This window comes from Thalassophryne amazonica, chromosome 13 (genome assembly GCF_902500255.1).
Source record: "Thalassophryne amazonica chromosome 13, fThaAma1.1, whole genome shotgun sequence".
Lineage (NCBI taxonomy): Eukaryota > Metazoa > Chordata > Actinopteri > Batrachoidiformes > Batrachoididae > Thalassophryne > Thalassophryne amazonica.
The window spans coordinates 63285710-63302393 of record NC_047115.1 but is presented as its reverse complement, the minus strand read 5'-3'; the positions used below and the strand labels follow the sequence as shown (position 1 = coordinate 63302393).

The 16684-nt window shown below is 40.8% G+C and overlaps 1 protein-coding gene across 1 annotated transcript in view; it reads left to right on the top strand.

Annotated features, from left to right (window-relative positions):
* The window catches only part of b3gat2 (beta-1,3-glucuronyltransferase 2 (glucuronosyltransferase S)), a 218790-nt gene that overhangs the window by 24256 nt on the left and 177850 nt on the right, over positions 1–16684 (top strand). The gene's annotated exons all lie outside the window — the stretch shown is intronic.

Here is a 16684-nt window from a genome sequence, read left to right as displayed (position 1 = left end):
TGACCCAAGGTATGTGAAGAGCTCCACAACATCCAGGCTGTAAACATCAATGTCAGTGTTTGGGGGAGCAACTGTGCCCTGCGCCATGACGTTTGTCTTCTTCAGACGGATGGTCAGTCCAAACTCCTTGCATACATGAGAGAGGCAAATAACAAACTGCTGCAGACCGTCTTCGGAGTGGGAGGTCAAGGCTGCATCATCAGCAAAAAGCATCTCACGGATGAGTACCTCCACAAACCTTGGTCTTGACGCGAAGTCGGGTGCTGTTGAAGAGATTGCCGCCGGCCCTGGTGTGAATGTATACTCCCTCGCTGCAATCCTTCAAGGCGTACTGGAGGAGCATGGAGAAGAAGATTCCGAAGAGCGCTGGTGCAAGGACACAGCCCTGTTTCACCCCACTGCTACCTGGGAAGGCCTCTGATGTTGTCCCATTGAAGCAAACTGTACTGTGCATGTTCTCATGGAATTAAGAGACCACTGCGAGGAGTTTTGGGGGACAGACGATCTTCTGCAGGAGCCTGAAGAGTCCGCTGAAAGCCTTGGTCAGGTCGATGAAGGTGATGTAGAGTGGCATTAGTTGCTCTTGACACTTCTCCTGTAGCTGGCGTATTAAAAAGATCATGTCCACAATACACCTCCCAGCTCAGTAGCCGCATTGGGACTCTGGGAAAACACACAAGGCCAAGGTCTGTCGACGCACTAAGGCAACACAGGCGAAGGCCTTCTCAACAGTGCTGTGAAGGGAGATGCCTCTAATTATTGCAGTCGCTTCTGTCTCTTTTGTTCTTATACAATGTGATGATGCTTGCATCTCACATGTCCTGGAGAATGTGTCCCTGTTACCAGCAGAGGCAGAAAAGATTGTGCTGGTGGTTTAGCAGCACAGGTTTCCCACTCTTTAAGAATTCTGATGGGATGCCGTCACTCCCTGGGGCCTTCCCACTAGCAAGGAGATATAATTTCTCCACCTACTCCTGGGTTTTCCCCAGGGTTTCCTCACAGCTGGACATGCCTGGAACACCTCCCTAAAGAGGCCCTCAGGGGACATCCTTGCCGGATGCCCGAACAACCTCAGCTGGCTCCTTTCAACCTGAAGGAGCACCGGCTCTACTCCAGGCTCCTCACTGATGGCTGAGCTTCTCACCCTATCTCTAAAGGAGACACCAGACACCTTCTTGAAAAAAAAAACATTTTGGCTGCTTGTACCCACAGTCTAGTTTTTTTGGTCATGACCAAACCCTCATGACCAGAGGTGAGAGTCAGAACAAAGACTGACCAGTAGGTCGAGAGCTTCACCTTTTGGCTCAGCTCCCTTTTCATCACAACAGTACGGTATAGTGTCCCTGCTGCGCCACTTTCATGCTCCATTGTCCCCTCACTTGTGAACAAGTCCCTGGGTACTTAAACTCCTTCACACACACACATATATATATATATATATATATATATATATATATATATATATATATATATATATATATATATATATATATATATATATATGGGTGTGGGTGGGTGGGTGCGTGTGTGATTGTTAACAAGATACGTTAAAAACACCTAATCTAACTGGGAATTTTTTTTTTTTTTTGGTTAGGATCTGTCCAATATCAAGGTCAGAAATCAAGTTCATGTCCCATTTAGGAAAATGGTTAATTTTCTGGAAATTAGTTTGGATATATTATTGTTAGTGACTGTTAAAAAGCCCATGTAAGTTGTTGTGGGGTTTTTTTTTGTTTGTTTGTTTGTTTGCTTGCTTTTTGTCTATGTTTGATACTTTGAAATTCAAATGTGTTTACTGGTTGGCCTGATTCATTACAACTGTACACTTTTTGGTGTCAGTATTAGTGGTGCAGATGAACGGCTGGTTCACTATTTTATCAGTCAACTGTCTTTACCACCGGATCAAGTATGGCTCCATCAGTTTTCTTTTTTTGTACAACGTATGAAATGCAATTTTCAAAAATTAAAAAAACAAAGAAACAAAAGCGGTCTACACTGCTTCATCCTAAGCCTCTCCTCCCACCTCTGCACTGTGCAGCCTGTCCAGGTGGAAAAAATATCAAACAGATGCAAATTTCAGTGCCACAAAAAATATCAATTAGCAGTGGCCCTCGTGTTTGTTCCGACATGAAAATAGGCCCAGGGTGACTGTTGCTCAGTCACTTCATTGTGGAGTCATTTGTTTATCAGATACCTGCATGTACCTACCTGTAAGTCGTTCTGTCCCAGTCTTTTTATGTTTAGCCTCACTTCTGCAGCTGAGGAAGATTTTCAGAATTATATGGCTGACAAGCAATTAAGAAAATTAAGCTGTGCTTTTTCTTTCTCTTCATTCCTGAAAAGCTGACTCTGGTGATGGAAGCGATTTCAGCTGACAGCAGCACAGCTGAGCTGTTTGATTCCGCTGAAGCAACCTGTCAGCCAGGCAAGACTTTCGTCAGAACCATTTTGAATAATTGAACTCCCCCGACCCTAAAAGCTCCAAAAGCAGTCACACCTACTATTTTAGGGAACGGACACTGTTGTAACTTCTCTGTGCTGAAGAGCAGTTTAAGACACATTTTATAACAGTGCTATTGATCTGATATTTGATATGGTCTGACGACTTCTGTGCTCCATGATAGTGGTGGAAGTCTGCTGCTGTTCTCATGGTTTAGCTGCATGTCACTCACACGCAGTTCGTCATTCCCTGCAATTAACATGGCAAGCATAGGATGATTGGAGTTAGTCAGTGAGTGAGTTGGTGTGCAGATTTTCCAGCAGTAAATCTGTAAACACTGTTGTATATTCATCTCTGAAATTATGGTTTCTTTCAGATAAGGTTGATGACTAGTGAACCTCCAAATGTGGGCCATATTGGCATTTTTACACGTTTTGGTGAAGGCTTTCAGTTGTCCAGGTGGTTTCCATAGTAGAGAAACTTGAATCTTCGACTGGACTGGGTTGCTTGACGCAAGGACGTTTCGCTTCAAATCTCAGAAGCTTCCTCAGTTAAAATTCTTGCTCTGGTAGTCTTACTTCTGTCTAGACTCTTGTAGAGAAGAATAACAGAAGCCACAAAAGATGGAGTTTTAAACCTAACCAGATCCCTCCTGCCAAGAGGCAGACTGCTAATGGCTAGTGACTAAACAATTGCTCTAATTAGCATCTATTGTGTTCTAGTTAGCACCCTCCTAATGACAGGGCAGCTGTCCCTCCTAACGATGAGACCGATGCCTCTCCTGACGACTCTCCTGATGACGTGAATGACTCATTACCATGAACAAAAGACTGAAACTGCTTAGACCTGAGTACCCCATTGTAAACAGGGGACAAAGTGTGTCTCAGACCCTCTCCCTGGTAAAGGCTGGGTTTCAACTGTTTCACATACAATGCCTCCTTCACTCCTCTCTCAAACCATTTCTTTTCTCTGGCTAAGATTTTAACTTCCTTGTCCTCAAACGTGTGGCTAGTGTCTTTAAGGTGGAGTTGAACTGCAGACTGAGGTCCACCAGTGCCCTCTCTGCAGTGCTGGTATAGCCACTTTTGTTCAGAAACAACAGAACAGCAACAAAGCAATTTTCCCCATACACTGTCATGTCCAGATTTTTCCTTACATAAACAAAGTGCACATTTTTTTTTTCATGTGGAGTGTTCAGGAACTACAGTACAAAAATTTAATAAAATTTCTTTCTTCGTTGCACTTATTTTCTGGATTTTTTCTGAAATAAGCAAAGTGTACAAAATTATCAGTCTACAACAAATTTTATGAAACAAGTGGTATTTCAAGTAGAATGTGTGTTCAGGAAATGCAATGCAAAAATGAAACAAAATTTCCCCCCTTCAGTGCACTGACTGAGAAACTGATTAGCAATAAGTATCAATCTCATTACACTGGTGTCGATCAATATCAATACCATTGTTGGTATCAGTATTTGGATGGATCCACCACTACAATAACTCTAGTCTTTAAAACTATGCAGCCTTTCAAATTTCACTAACCTCACAAAATTTAGGGACCTTCACACATAGTGTGAATTTGGTCAGTTTGCGCATAAAGTGCACATGAAGCAGGAATAGCGCGCAAAATGTGTAAAATTGCAGCTGTCTCGTACATCTGTTGCTACAACTGTCTGTGCACACCAGCAGCTGAAAGAATGTGCACTGTGTAAGCCCAGTGAACCGTCTAGCGGCAGGTGTTGGCCAAATTCCAGGTGACACGCACAAACATCTAACACCGCTTGCATGACACTTAGAAAACGTGTGGCCATTCGCACTATTAACACGACAATAGTCAGCAGACAGTCACTGTCATGCTGGCAGTGAAATTTGTCTAAGTGCCCCACGACTGTGGCTTTGGTCTGTGCACTGAACTGACAGGAGGTGTGGCCACTGACAGAAGCATCTGTGGAGATCTGTCATTCTGGACATCCCAGCTGGACAACACGTACTGTGTTTGGACGGACATGGACCAACAACTGCCCACTGTGATGCACGTGTGTCTGCTTGCTGTCATCACATGGAGATAAATAAAAACACATATCACTGTGGTGATGGGCTGCAGTGAGCGCACGCACATGCTGCAGCCCATTGACAGACAGCCCACAGGTTGAAACGGACCATCAGATCATGACACACAGCGGGTGATCTGACTGTCATGTCACCCACGTGAGCTCTGTTCCACATGACATGGCATCAGTCCTGTGGTGCACCAGCAGGACACATGTGCGGGCTGGCTGGACATGCGCCAGCAGATGTGGAAATGATGAGATGCGCAAGCTGCTTCTCATTCATGTAATTTCAAGACTGTTGTCTGTGACTATGGGTCATCTACAGAGGAACAAACTGATCATATTTGTATTGCCCGCTTGATAAGGGATTCAGTATAATGCGTCCATGTCCTTCCTGATATCAGGCAGTTTCCTGCACCTTTCACAAGTCAGTGATTGTAGCTCAGTGGTAAAGTTTCTGACTGGCAACCAGAGCTTTTGGAAAGCGTGAGTTTGAATCCCATGGGTGACATGTATTTTTTATTATTTTCACAGCAGCTGCGCAATGTGGTTACACATCGCACTGCTGCTCGCACTGTGTTCCCGCGTGCACGAAACCGTTGCAACATGTATTTTTTTATTTATTTTTTCTTCACAACAGCAGCGCAATGTAGTTACACATCGTGCAGCTGCTGGCACTGTGTTCCCGCGTGCACAAACCATCGGACCAGCATCGTGCATGCCTGCCTCAACCGGTCATCCGACCCTCTTCACTCAGTGCTGTTTAGCAGTGCAATGAAGTGTCAGGGCATTTAATCCATCGTAACTCTGATTTTCACACATTTTTCTGCAAACGTCATGCATGTAGCTATGATACAGGAAAAATGGTTTGGCATATTTTAGTATCCATGGTGGGATTAACACTAATAGAATATTCTGATATAGCCTAGACTGTAGACAGGTATTTTGCAAACACTGTAAACACACACATTATATATATATATATATATATATATATATATATATATATATATATATATATATATATATATATATATATATATATATATATATATATATATATATATATATATATAATGTGTGTATATTGATACTCTGATTTATATATTTATATTTATATATATTATATATATTTATATATATTTTTATTTTCTCTGATATATAACATATCTATTGTTGTGTTTTATATAGAAATATAATGTATTCATTAGTCAGTATTTAGTCTAATCAAATATTGTCTCTTCAAATTACTTAAGTACTTCTCTATCATATATATATATGATTCAGTCAAATTACTTAAGTACTTCTCTATCATATATATATATGATTCAGTCAAATTACTTAAGTACTTCTCTATCATATATATATATGATAGAGAAGTACTTAAGTAATTTGAAGAGACAATATTTGATTAGACTAAATACTGACTAATGAATACATTATATTTCTATATAAAACACAACAATAGACATGTTATATATCAGAGAAAATAAAAATATATATAAATCAGAGTATCAATATAATTTGTGTGTATATATATATATACGTATATACACGTTATGTATACAATATATAAATGTTATATACATATATAATAGATAAATGTTATACGAGGTCTGTGATATAAAAAGCAGTCCTTTTTATTTTTTTCAAAAAATAAATGGATTTGATTCATATGTTTTTAGGTCAGATAAGCTTGAACCCTCGTGCGCATGCGTGAGTTTTGTCATGCCTGTCGGTGACGTCATTCGCCTGTGGGCAGGCTTTGAGTGAGGTGTGGACTCCCCCTCCCGTCGGAATCTCTTTGTCTGAGACGCTGCAGGAAGACGGCGCGCGTTGCTTTATCAAATTTTTTCAGGACCTGTGAGGGATATCCGTGTGGACACTATTCGAGAAATTCAGCTGGTTTTCGGTATAAAGTTTAACGGCTGATGAGAGATTGTGGAGTTTCTTTCGCTTTAAGGACAGCCCACAAAGCGGATCGGCGCGGCGCGGTCGGAGGTGGCGTCCCTCTGGCTGTTTCGAGCTGAAAACATCCTAATTTAAAGCTCTGTTCACCCAGGACGTCGTCAGAGAACAGAGAAGATTCAGAAGAAGCCGACATCAGGAGTTTACCCGGACATTCCACTGTTAAAGGAGGTTTTGTAATGAAAGAACGTGCGGACGAATTTGCTGAGTCGTTTCCGTGACGACTTGGCAAATCTGTGTGCGCCACGACATGAAAAACACCTCCGTGCTGAAAACCATTTGTAAAATTCAGGCGGCTTTTGATGGCTTTCAACAAGTGAAGTATCTGAGAAATTGTTTAACAGCTTGGGCATGTTCCAACTTGTCCGTTAAGGTTTCCAACGGAGGTGTTTTTCCTGTGGCGACCCCCTGCGGTCGGGTCCGGCCCGACATGCGAATCTGCCCGCACGTTCTTTCATTACAAAATCTCCTTTAACAGTGGAATGTCAGGATAAACTCCTGATCCCGAATTCTTCTGAAAGTTCTCTGTTATCTCACGATGTCTTGGGTCCACAGAGCCTGAAATTAGGAAGTTTTCAGCTTGAAACAGCGAGACGACGACGCCTCGGAGCGCAGATCGCCATCAGGCGCCGTGGGCCGTCCTTACGTCGACAGCAAAACTCCAAAATCTCTCATCAGCCGTTAAAATTTTCACAGAAAACCAGCTGAATTTATCAAATGGTGTCCACTCAGTTGTGCCTTATAGGTTTTGAAAAAAATTTTATCAAACAAAGCAGCAGTCTCTGAGCCATTCCTAAACAATGAAAAAACGACGAGAGGGTGGGCCACTCCCCACTCAAAGACTGCCCACAGGCGAATGACGTAACCGACAGGCGTGAAAAAACTCTCGCATGCCCACGAGGGTTCAAGCATGTCTGATGTAATCACACGTGATTCAAATCCATATAGTTTTTGAAAAAAATAATAAGGTCCTTTACTTTTCTCACAGACTTCGTACATCAGAGAAAAGCATAATATATACAGTTCACATATATATATATATATATATATATATATATATATATATATATATATATATATATATATATATATATATATATATATATATATATATATATATATATATATATATATATATATATAAAAAAACCCGGGCAGCGCTGTTAACCTGTTTTAGACATAAGCCAAATGCCAATCATTTTAATCAAAACAATTGCCCAGCATTTGTTTTTGTAACGCTGATGTCTTGAAATATAATAGTTAATGGGCTAAAGTTTGTCCAGCAGAACTATAAGAGGTGGACTCCCCAAACTAAGTGGAAATGCTTGGTTAAAAGTCAAACACATTTCAAGTCCTTCATGCAGACTTTGTTTTTCAATCAGATTTATAACAAAATTACACACAAAAGTTAGGTAACAGTAAATGTAAATATCAACGAATCAAAATTGAGGTAGTTGTGTATTTCACTCTTTTTACATTGCAATTTTACAAACATAAAATAAATGTATTCAGACAATTGTATTCAGGAAGGCAAACTGGGTTGTAAAGGACAGTCGGGTGCTTAACAGTTGAGAACATAAAGTAACTGAAGATGGCCAACACATATACAGGGCTGGAAATTTGAATCTGCCTGGTCATACTCACAGCCAGCTATTTTGGGGGTAATTTTCAGTTCAACTTTTTTTTTAAATGGTACCAGTTTGTTCCTCATGTCATGATGATTCAGAATATATATAGTTTTTATGGCTACATATTATAGTTTGGGAGTTTATCCCCGACAGACAGAAAGACAGACAGAAGTGGCAGCATGAAAAGCACATGGTACAACATTGTATGGTCTTACATAAATGGCTATTTTGGGGTAATTTTCAGTTCAACTTTAAAAAACAAAAAATGGTACCAGTTTGTTCCCATGTCATGGGGAACATTTGGCTATGTCAGACGTGGTGCGATTCAAGATACCTGCAAAGGATTACATGGAAGGAGTAAACTTTATCCCATCTTTGAAACCACTGAGAAGTACAAGCGGTGGACTCAAGTCGTACTTCTGGTTAACCAAATTTCTCCCACAAACATGTCAAGAAGGACAAATACATCTATTCCGAGCACTTTGTTGGTGAAGCTGGGCCAGGTATTGAGCATCCGGAGTTCCGGACGTTATTCCAGCCATGTTTCTCCCTAAGCAAGTAAGTCCTGTTTCCCACGGGGCAGATGCTACATGTCTAAAAGAAAGACTATTATTTTGGTATTTTCTCTAAAGTTATCAGTGGTATAGTGCTCGTAGCAGTAGACATTGCATCAATTAGTGCCCTTGAATCACGCGCGCTTCATATGCAAATAGCCATAATGTTGTTAAAGCACATTTTCAAGCTATAGTACATAATACAGTGAAACCGTGAAACCGCGGTATTTTTGCCCACAGTTATCATACCGTCCAAATCTCATACTGGCCCATGCCTACTCCCCAACATGCAGGTTAGGTGCAGGGGCAGTTCCAGGGGAGCACATGCCCACCTCCCCCACTTTCATGGATCAAGAAACCCACTGAATGTTGTTGAATGCTCTATTCAGATATACTGTAAGTGAATCAGATAGATACATTTGTACCAGTCCATGATTCAGCAAGGTATAGCAAGGTTGTTCACCTTTTTTAGCCAAAGACATTTCAAATGTTTTCTGTTACTTGTCATCATAACATCATAGCATCACATTCCAAATTTTGATTAATTTGAACTTGTATTGTACAAGCAGGTTATAAAGTATCTTTTCTCTGTGATTGCAGTTTGTGGTGAAATATGTACCAAAATGCAGGAAATGGCATCTAAAAATTCTAAACTTTCTGGGGGGCATGACACCAGATCCCCCTAAGGAAACACGACTGAGACACATTTACAAATCCTCCCTCCATTTTTTTTTTTTTTTTACAAAAACCTGGATCTGCCCCGGAGGTGAACTGGTGACTCTAACCGACCATGAGTGTGAGTGAGAGTGTGAATGCGTTTGACTGTTTATACAGATGGACCCTATGATACATTTGCAGCTTGTCCAGGATGTACTGTCCCTCCCACCCAGTGACCACTGAAAAAGTCTCCAGCTCCCTGTGACCCTTAATTGGAGTAAGCATGGTAGCAAAATGAATGAATTGCAGCCACTGAAATAGCTTTTTTGGCATTAATAAATTGAGTCACGTGTGCAACCCTCACCTATTTGCATGCTGTAACAACTAAAATTTTGCAGACTTGGATAGACACATCCCAGCAATCCTCAGTGTGCATCATTTGGAAGTCAGTCTGTGCATTTTTTGCAGAAGCTATGGTGTTTGCACACATTTTTTTCCACACACAAACCTTTAGAAAATCAAGCTCTGAATGTAATATGAACCCCTGTTGTGTATTTTAATAAGGAGTAGCAATCAGCCTCATGTATGTTCACATAGTTTTAGAAAGACTGAAGAAAAGTGTGCACCATATGCATATTTCTGCATTTTTACATGCTCAGACTTTTAATTTTGAGTCTACAGTTTTATACATCTGCTCTCGGCCTGGAGAGAACAGTGTGGTGATATGGAGAAAGTGCAAGTGCGAGGATAAAGGAACCAGAGTGAAAAGGGAAATTCAATTTCCTCAAACTGCTATGAGCAATTATCATAATTACATAGTGTAGTGGGAGAAGCAAGGACTGGGGGGGTTGTAATGTCAGCAGTGGGAAGTGAAGCAGAAAGGAGGCAAAGCTTGCTGAAAGAAAATGTGTATGGCTGGGCAGGTGGGGGGATAAGAATGGAGGAAAGGTGGAGGTAAGGGAAAGGTTAAAGGCTTTTAAGGGGAAGTATAAATGCAAGACACTGTTTTATGCTCCACCTGTCTGGATATTTCCATTACCACTTTCTTTTTTCTTCTGAAATGGAAGTTTGAATACATGTTCATCAAATCAACTGCTTTTTTCTTTTTTTTTCACCACAATGTTGATGTATATTTCTGTGCAAACATTACTCCAAATATTGAAACAGTTTTTAAGAAGAAAACCACCAAGGTCTGTTTCCAAACCCTGACACAGTCTTATACAACCAAAACGCTTCTTTTAATTTTTCATTATACGAGTTCTGTTAGAAAAGTATCTGACCTTTTTTTTTTTTTTTTTTGCAAAAACCTGATGGATTTGAATCAAGCTTGCAGCCAACCTTGAATCTTCGTGCGCATGCGTGAATTTGATCACGCCTGTCGATTGCGTCATTTGCTGGCAAGCAGCATTTGTGTGAGGATGTGTGTTGTGCTCTCGGTGGTTTTTCATTGCAAGGAAAATGACGGAACGACTGGAGCAGCGCTAGTGCATCAAATTTTGCCAGAAAGTGGGCGACAGCTAGGTGGAAACCATTCAGAAGATTCAGACGTCTTTCGGTGACGATGCTATGGGCATCACACAGATTAAGGAGCGGTACAACCGGTTTAAAGACGTCCGCACAACGGTGGAGAGGGAGCCACGCTCCAGTCGGCCATCAACATGCTGAAATGACCAGATCATTCCAAAGTGAATGCTGTGGTGATGCGGGACCATCGTGTGACTATCTGAGAAATTGCGGAAGAGGTGGACATCAGCACTTTTTCAGCACATTCCACTGTGACAGAAGATTTGGCCATGAAAAGAGTAGCGGTGAAATTCGTGCCGAAGCTGCTGACGGCGAGCAAAAGCACCTTCGTGTTGAAGTCTCACAGGACATGCTGGACTCCGAAAAACGATGCCCACCTCTTCCACAATTTTTCGGATAGTCACACGACTGAAAAGCCACCAAAAGCCCTCTGAATCTTCCGAATGGTTTCCACCTGGCTGTCGCCCAGTTTCTGGCAAGATTTGATGCACTAGCGCTGCTCCAGTCGTTCCGTCATTTTCCTTGCAATGAAAAACCACCGAGAGCACTACACACGTCCTCACACGAATGCTGCTTACCAGCAACTGACAGGCGTGAAAAAATTCATGCATGCGCACGAAGGTTCAAGGTTGGCTCATGCAAGCACGCTTGATTCAAATCCATCAGGTTTTTGCAAAAAAAAAAAAAAGGTTGAATACTTTTCTAACAGACCTCGTAAGTGCTATTGGAATTCTGTTTTAGCCACAGTTACCTATTTTATGTGCTTTTGTATATCTGCTATGGAAGTAGCAACATGTTATCTCCCAGAGATCTGGAATTCAATCACTTTTGGTGGAGCGCTTCATCTTGTGCCAAGGCATAACAGATGAGCTGTTTTTATAGGTTTCACATCTGAGATTTTTGCCATGAGATGAATAGGGATGTTCTAGCAGCACTGCCAGATGTTTGTGACCTTGTTTCCCAGAACGTATTGATCACTGTTTCCTTTTCTTGTCGATGTAGGATTGCTGACAGGCAATGCCAAAAATAGTAATGAACTATGCAACACTGCTTGCTGATGTTGGATTTTGCATTCTTCCATTTCTCTGTAAACTACAACTGGAATGACTAATAATGTAATTGGTGGACAGAAAAATATGATGGTCAACTCATCACTTTGAGTAAATTATTAAAGGAAATTATACATAGCTTACAATTTGAGAAGTATTTGTTGTTTGCCCTTTTTCTCTGGTGAGTGGACAAAATACCATCCGCACACTGGAGTGCCCAGGGCAAAGCATCAACCTGCCCCCCTTTTTTTGAAGAAAGTTAATTTAGTTTTTTATTAAAGTTGATTAATCCTCTGGGGTCCGAGGGCATTTTTTGGACACTTCACTCGCCTTGCATAAATGATTTATTATTGCTGTTAACAGCTCTCCCTGCATCCCACAATCAAGTTTTATGTCTCCTTTTTTCAGGACAACCTGTTCTTTCATAATATATATGCTTTTGTTGTGTTTTATAAGTGTAATAAAGGTTTACAATCAGAAATAAGAAAGGAAAAAATAAAGCGGAAATCATTTTCCACACACATTTATTCAAAACACACAGCAAACTATAAAAAACAACTGTTTTGACACTTTATAAAGGTAATTTTAGGTCTTGTGTGAAAGACTGGACAACAAAAAAGTTCAAACAATAAACACAAATGCACATTTTGAACAATATATACAAAATGGTCTGTGCGTTTTGTTTGTCTTCAGCTCAAAGCAATTTCTGTCTGCTATTACACAAAGGTCACATCACAAACCTCTATTTCTACTGTGTTTTGGAGTCTTCTGTCTGACTCTGCAAGCAGCTTTCATTTCACACTTTGGCTCCTTGCAGTGTGAGGAGCAGCCCCTCTCATTGGTATGGTAAACAGCGCTTTACACCAGAGGGAGAGAGCCACAGAGTAATCCAGTAACATTCAAATGCAAATTAGTGGAGCAATCCTGATAGTTAGACACTCTTTGTTTGACCACGTGAGATTGTCATGCAAGGCTCTCCGTCTGCTTTCACCTTCGCTGTGCGTAATGGTGCGGGCGCATTGGAAGCGTAAGGGGGCTATTCAAAAGGGCTATTCAAACTAGTAAGACATCACTCCTGAAAATGATCTTTGGTTTATCACGTGAGGTAAATCTGCCCTACGATTGGATTTTGGAAAACCATGTGACAGTGAACCAATTCCAACTGGACACTCATATTCCGCACGTCATCACACAGCTTCTATGAGGAGTACAAAGATGGCCGACGGTGGATCAAAAGTTAACTTTTCAGCAAAAAAAGTATGTTTCTATCTCATATCATTAAAAAGTTATTTATAATTTAGTAAAGCTTGGTCCCAGCCATCGTATATGACAGCATTGGCCCCAGAGGGTTAAATCAAAAACTAAACATTCACGCTGATGTGACTGACAGCGGGTATGAGACCGAGCGCAATCAGCCTTGTCCTCATGTCCGCACCACCTGCAGGTGAGGGATCTGGTTGTCTTGACAACAACATGTGTACACACGTAGGCCAGCTACAAACAGCTGGAACGTGCGTAAATAGTTAAAGTAGTTCTTGCCGCTATTGGTTTTGTATGACAATGTTGCTTTTCGTCCCACTCATGGACGAGTCATCAGCGATACAAGGATGATGTCACGTTCAGCTCATCAAAGCTTTAGTTATTGATCCATTCAAATATTGTCAACGTTCGTGCAAGATGTCGGACTTGGGAGACTGGACGAAGTTGGACGACAGTCAAACAGAATGCTGACATTACGGGAACTACGCAAACAACGAGGAACCGTCAAGACAGAAAGCAAAACAAAATACAGACAAATTCAGGTTGTTGTTGAGACTTGTTCACATTTTTTAACAGTTTGAAAATTCTGACAAAGCGCCAGCTACAGGAACGAAGCTGGACGATGGTTAAATGATGCCTCTGTAAATCAACTTAAGTCCACATTTCCTGTTTTGCTTTGGCTTTGGTGTCCTTCGTTAGTGCCGTGTGACCGGGGTTTAACACCTAAATGAATTAAAAGCTTTGAAATTAAGTTAATAAATTACATTAACACATTAAGTTGTTTTGGTTTTTTCCAGTGTAGGCTGTAGGGTATATTGCTTTATTTAGTAATAAAGAAAATGATTAATTGATTAACTGGAACAGTAGTGGACAGATTTAACACCTCTGACTATAAATGTTCTTTGCCCTGGTCTGTTATCAATTGAAAAATTCTGACTGGACAAATAAAGTTATTGATATAATTTGTACTTTGTGTTATGCACTCATGTCAGGTATTTGATTGACTAGAAAAGTGGTAGGTTTATATTAACATGCCTAGTGATTGGATAAGTCAAGTAGACATATCGGTTTGTTTCAATACAAGCAAGCATCTATGATAAAGCTGCAATAGTATGAAACAGACCCTGGTAAATTGTCAAGAGCAAGGCTTCCCTTTGGAAAAGATAATGACAAGGCAAAGTGCAACAGCCGCAACACACCTTTCTCACTGGCAAGGAAAAGAAAATTTCCAAAGAGCCTCAATTGTATGTCGCTGAGTACACCTGTATGTTAACGTGTCTGTAAAATCATTAAACTCCATCATCCCAACTTAATTAAGTTGTACTCTCTGTTGAATCTGTAATTCTGCTGTGATTATTATTTGAACATTGTGTTGTAGTTAAAATTGAGGAATTATTTTGACTTGAATATTGTAAATTGACTGATAAAATAGTAACAAGCGCATTGCCTCTGGGGATCCACGGGTTCTAGATTGGGTTGTGTTTATAAAATAGGTAGCTGACATTTTTCAATAAATTATGCAGAGTTTCTATAATGATTTTAACGGAAAGTGCAGGAAATTAAAATGACAAAGTTTTGTGAATAATTGTATTTATTATTTAGCACATTTATCTTATTTCATGTTTTTCTACTGACCAGGTTGAGACATTTCCTTTGTTCAGAGCTTGTCTGGTTACCAGTGACTAATTAATGGTGATATCAATGTCCATTGTTCACTGTTGTTACCTAATATCCATAATTTCTCCAAAAATATTAGTCCTATCAACTTTTTGTTTTCACAGCATTCATCCTTGACCCAAAATTCATAAGCATACCAAACAGCAAATGTCAGCTCTCCCCAGTTTCTCCATGATCATAGTTACACATGCACACAGAAGCCACGTGGCTTTTACTTCAGTAGAAAAGTCACATCAATGCCAGAATAAACACATAATGAAATAAAAATGACTGTATAAGAAAAGTCTAGGCATTTCCAGTTTTTGGTGTGCTACTGGGTATATTAGACATTAGGTGGTTGGTGTATAATTTTGGTAAATAAACTTGAGACTGCTCAATAATGTGTCTCTTGGTGTACAGCACAACTGTGGCTTACTCTTCAAGTGACAATAAGTAAAATATTTCACCCCTAAATATCCTTTAAAATGACCTCATGAGGATACGTTTACTGTATCTGCACATTGAATACAGTTCTGCCTGAAAAGGGGGTGGGCTAAAGCACAAGCAGGCTGCCATTATTAAGTTTGTCAGAACGCCTACCCCTCACTATACTGTATTTCAATAAAATGTCTGATTTGATCACAAATAAATCACCCATTTAGTGCCAGATCCATTGTGCTTTGTGCACAACTCTCGTACTGCAAACTTTCAAATTGACATCGTCTGTTGTGGGTCACATTTACGGTACTCAGGAAAGGCCAGTGCACACTGACGACATCATCACAGGAAGTGATGAAAAAAAAACCTTGTGGGGGTGCATTCTGACATGACACAAAGGAAGTTTTTACATTTAAAAGTGTTTATTTCTCACCAAGATTTGCAAATATTCTGGTGTTTATCCGGGTTCAGATTCGTGGTGGCAGCAGACTAAGCAGATCTTCCCACACTTTCCTGTCCTCGGCCTAGTCCTGTAATTCTTTCAGGGGAATCCTGAGGTGTTTCTAAACCAGGAATATAATCCCTTCAGCATGCCCAGGGGGCCTCTTCCCAGTTGGATGTGCTTGGAAGACCTCTCGAGGGAGAATCCAGCAGGCTTCCTCACCAGATTCCCAAACCACCTCAACTGGCTCCTTTCGATGTGAAGAAGCTCTGCACTGAGTCTCTCCCGGATAGTCAAGCTTCTCACCCTGTCCAGGAGTGTAAGCCCAGAAACTCGGTGGAGGAATGTCATTTGTGCTTTTATCCCTGATCGTATTCTTTCAGTCATTACCCAGAGTTCATGACAACAGGTGAGGGTAGGTGCGTAAATTGACTGGTAAAATGAGAGCCTCAACTTCTGGCACAGAGTGCCAATCCATCTATACATCTCACGCTCCATCTTACCCCCACACCTGTCCCCTCACCAAGAGGGGACAATCCACCCATTACTGACAGAGGACCATGGTCTCAGATTTGGAGGAGCTGATTCTCATCTGACTCGCTTCACACTCGGCTTCAAACCCGGTCAGGGTGTGTCGGAGGTCACTGCCTGATGAAGCCAACAGAACCAACTAACCAACAGAACCACCTAACCAACAGAACCAAGGCAACTTTGTTGTGATTTGGTTCTATATAAATGAAATTAAACCACATCATCCACAAAAACATGAGATATATTTACAAAATGTGTGAGAAATTATGCCGAAGTATAGCTATTTCACACGATATTTTGTCATCTTGAATAATTTTTTTTTTTTTCAAGTGAGCAATCAGCTGACATGTTGCCTATTCACTCGGATTGGCTGTCGCCTTGTCGCGTCACTCAGCATTTGCATAAAACTGACTTCTGGTGTATTTTGGCCTCGCCTCGCTGACAGCAGAGTGACCGTTGTTTCTTGCCACTACAAAACGACTACTCT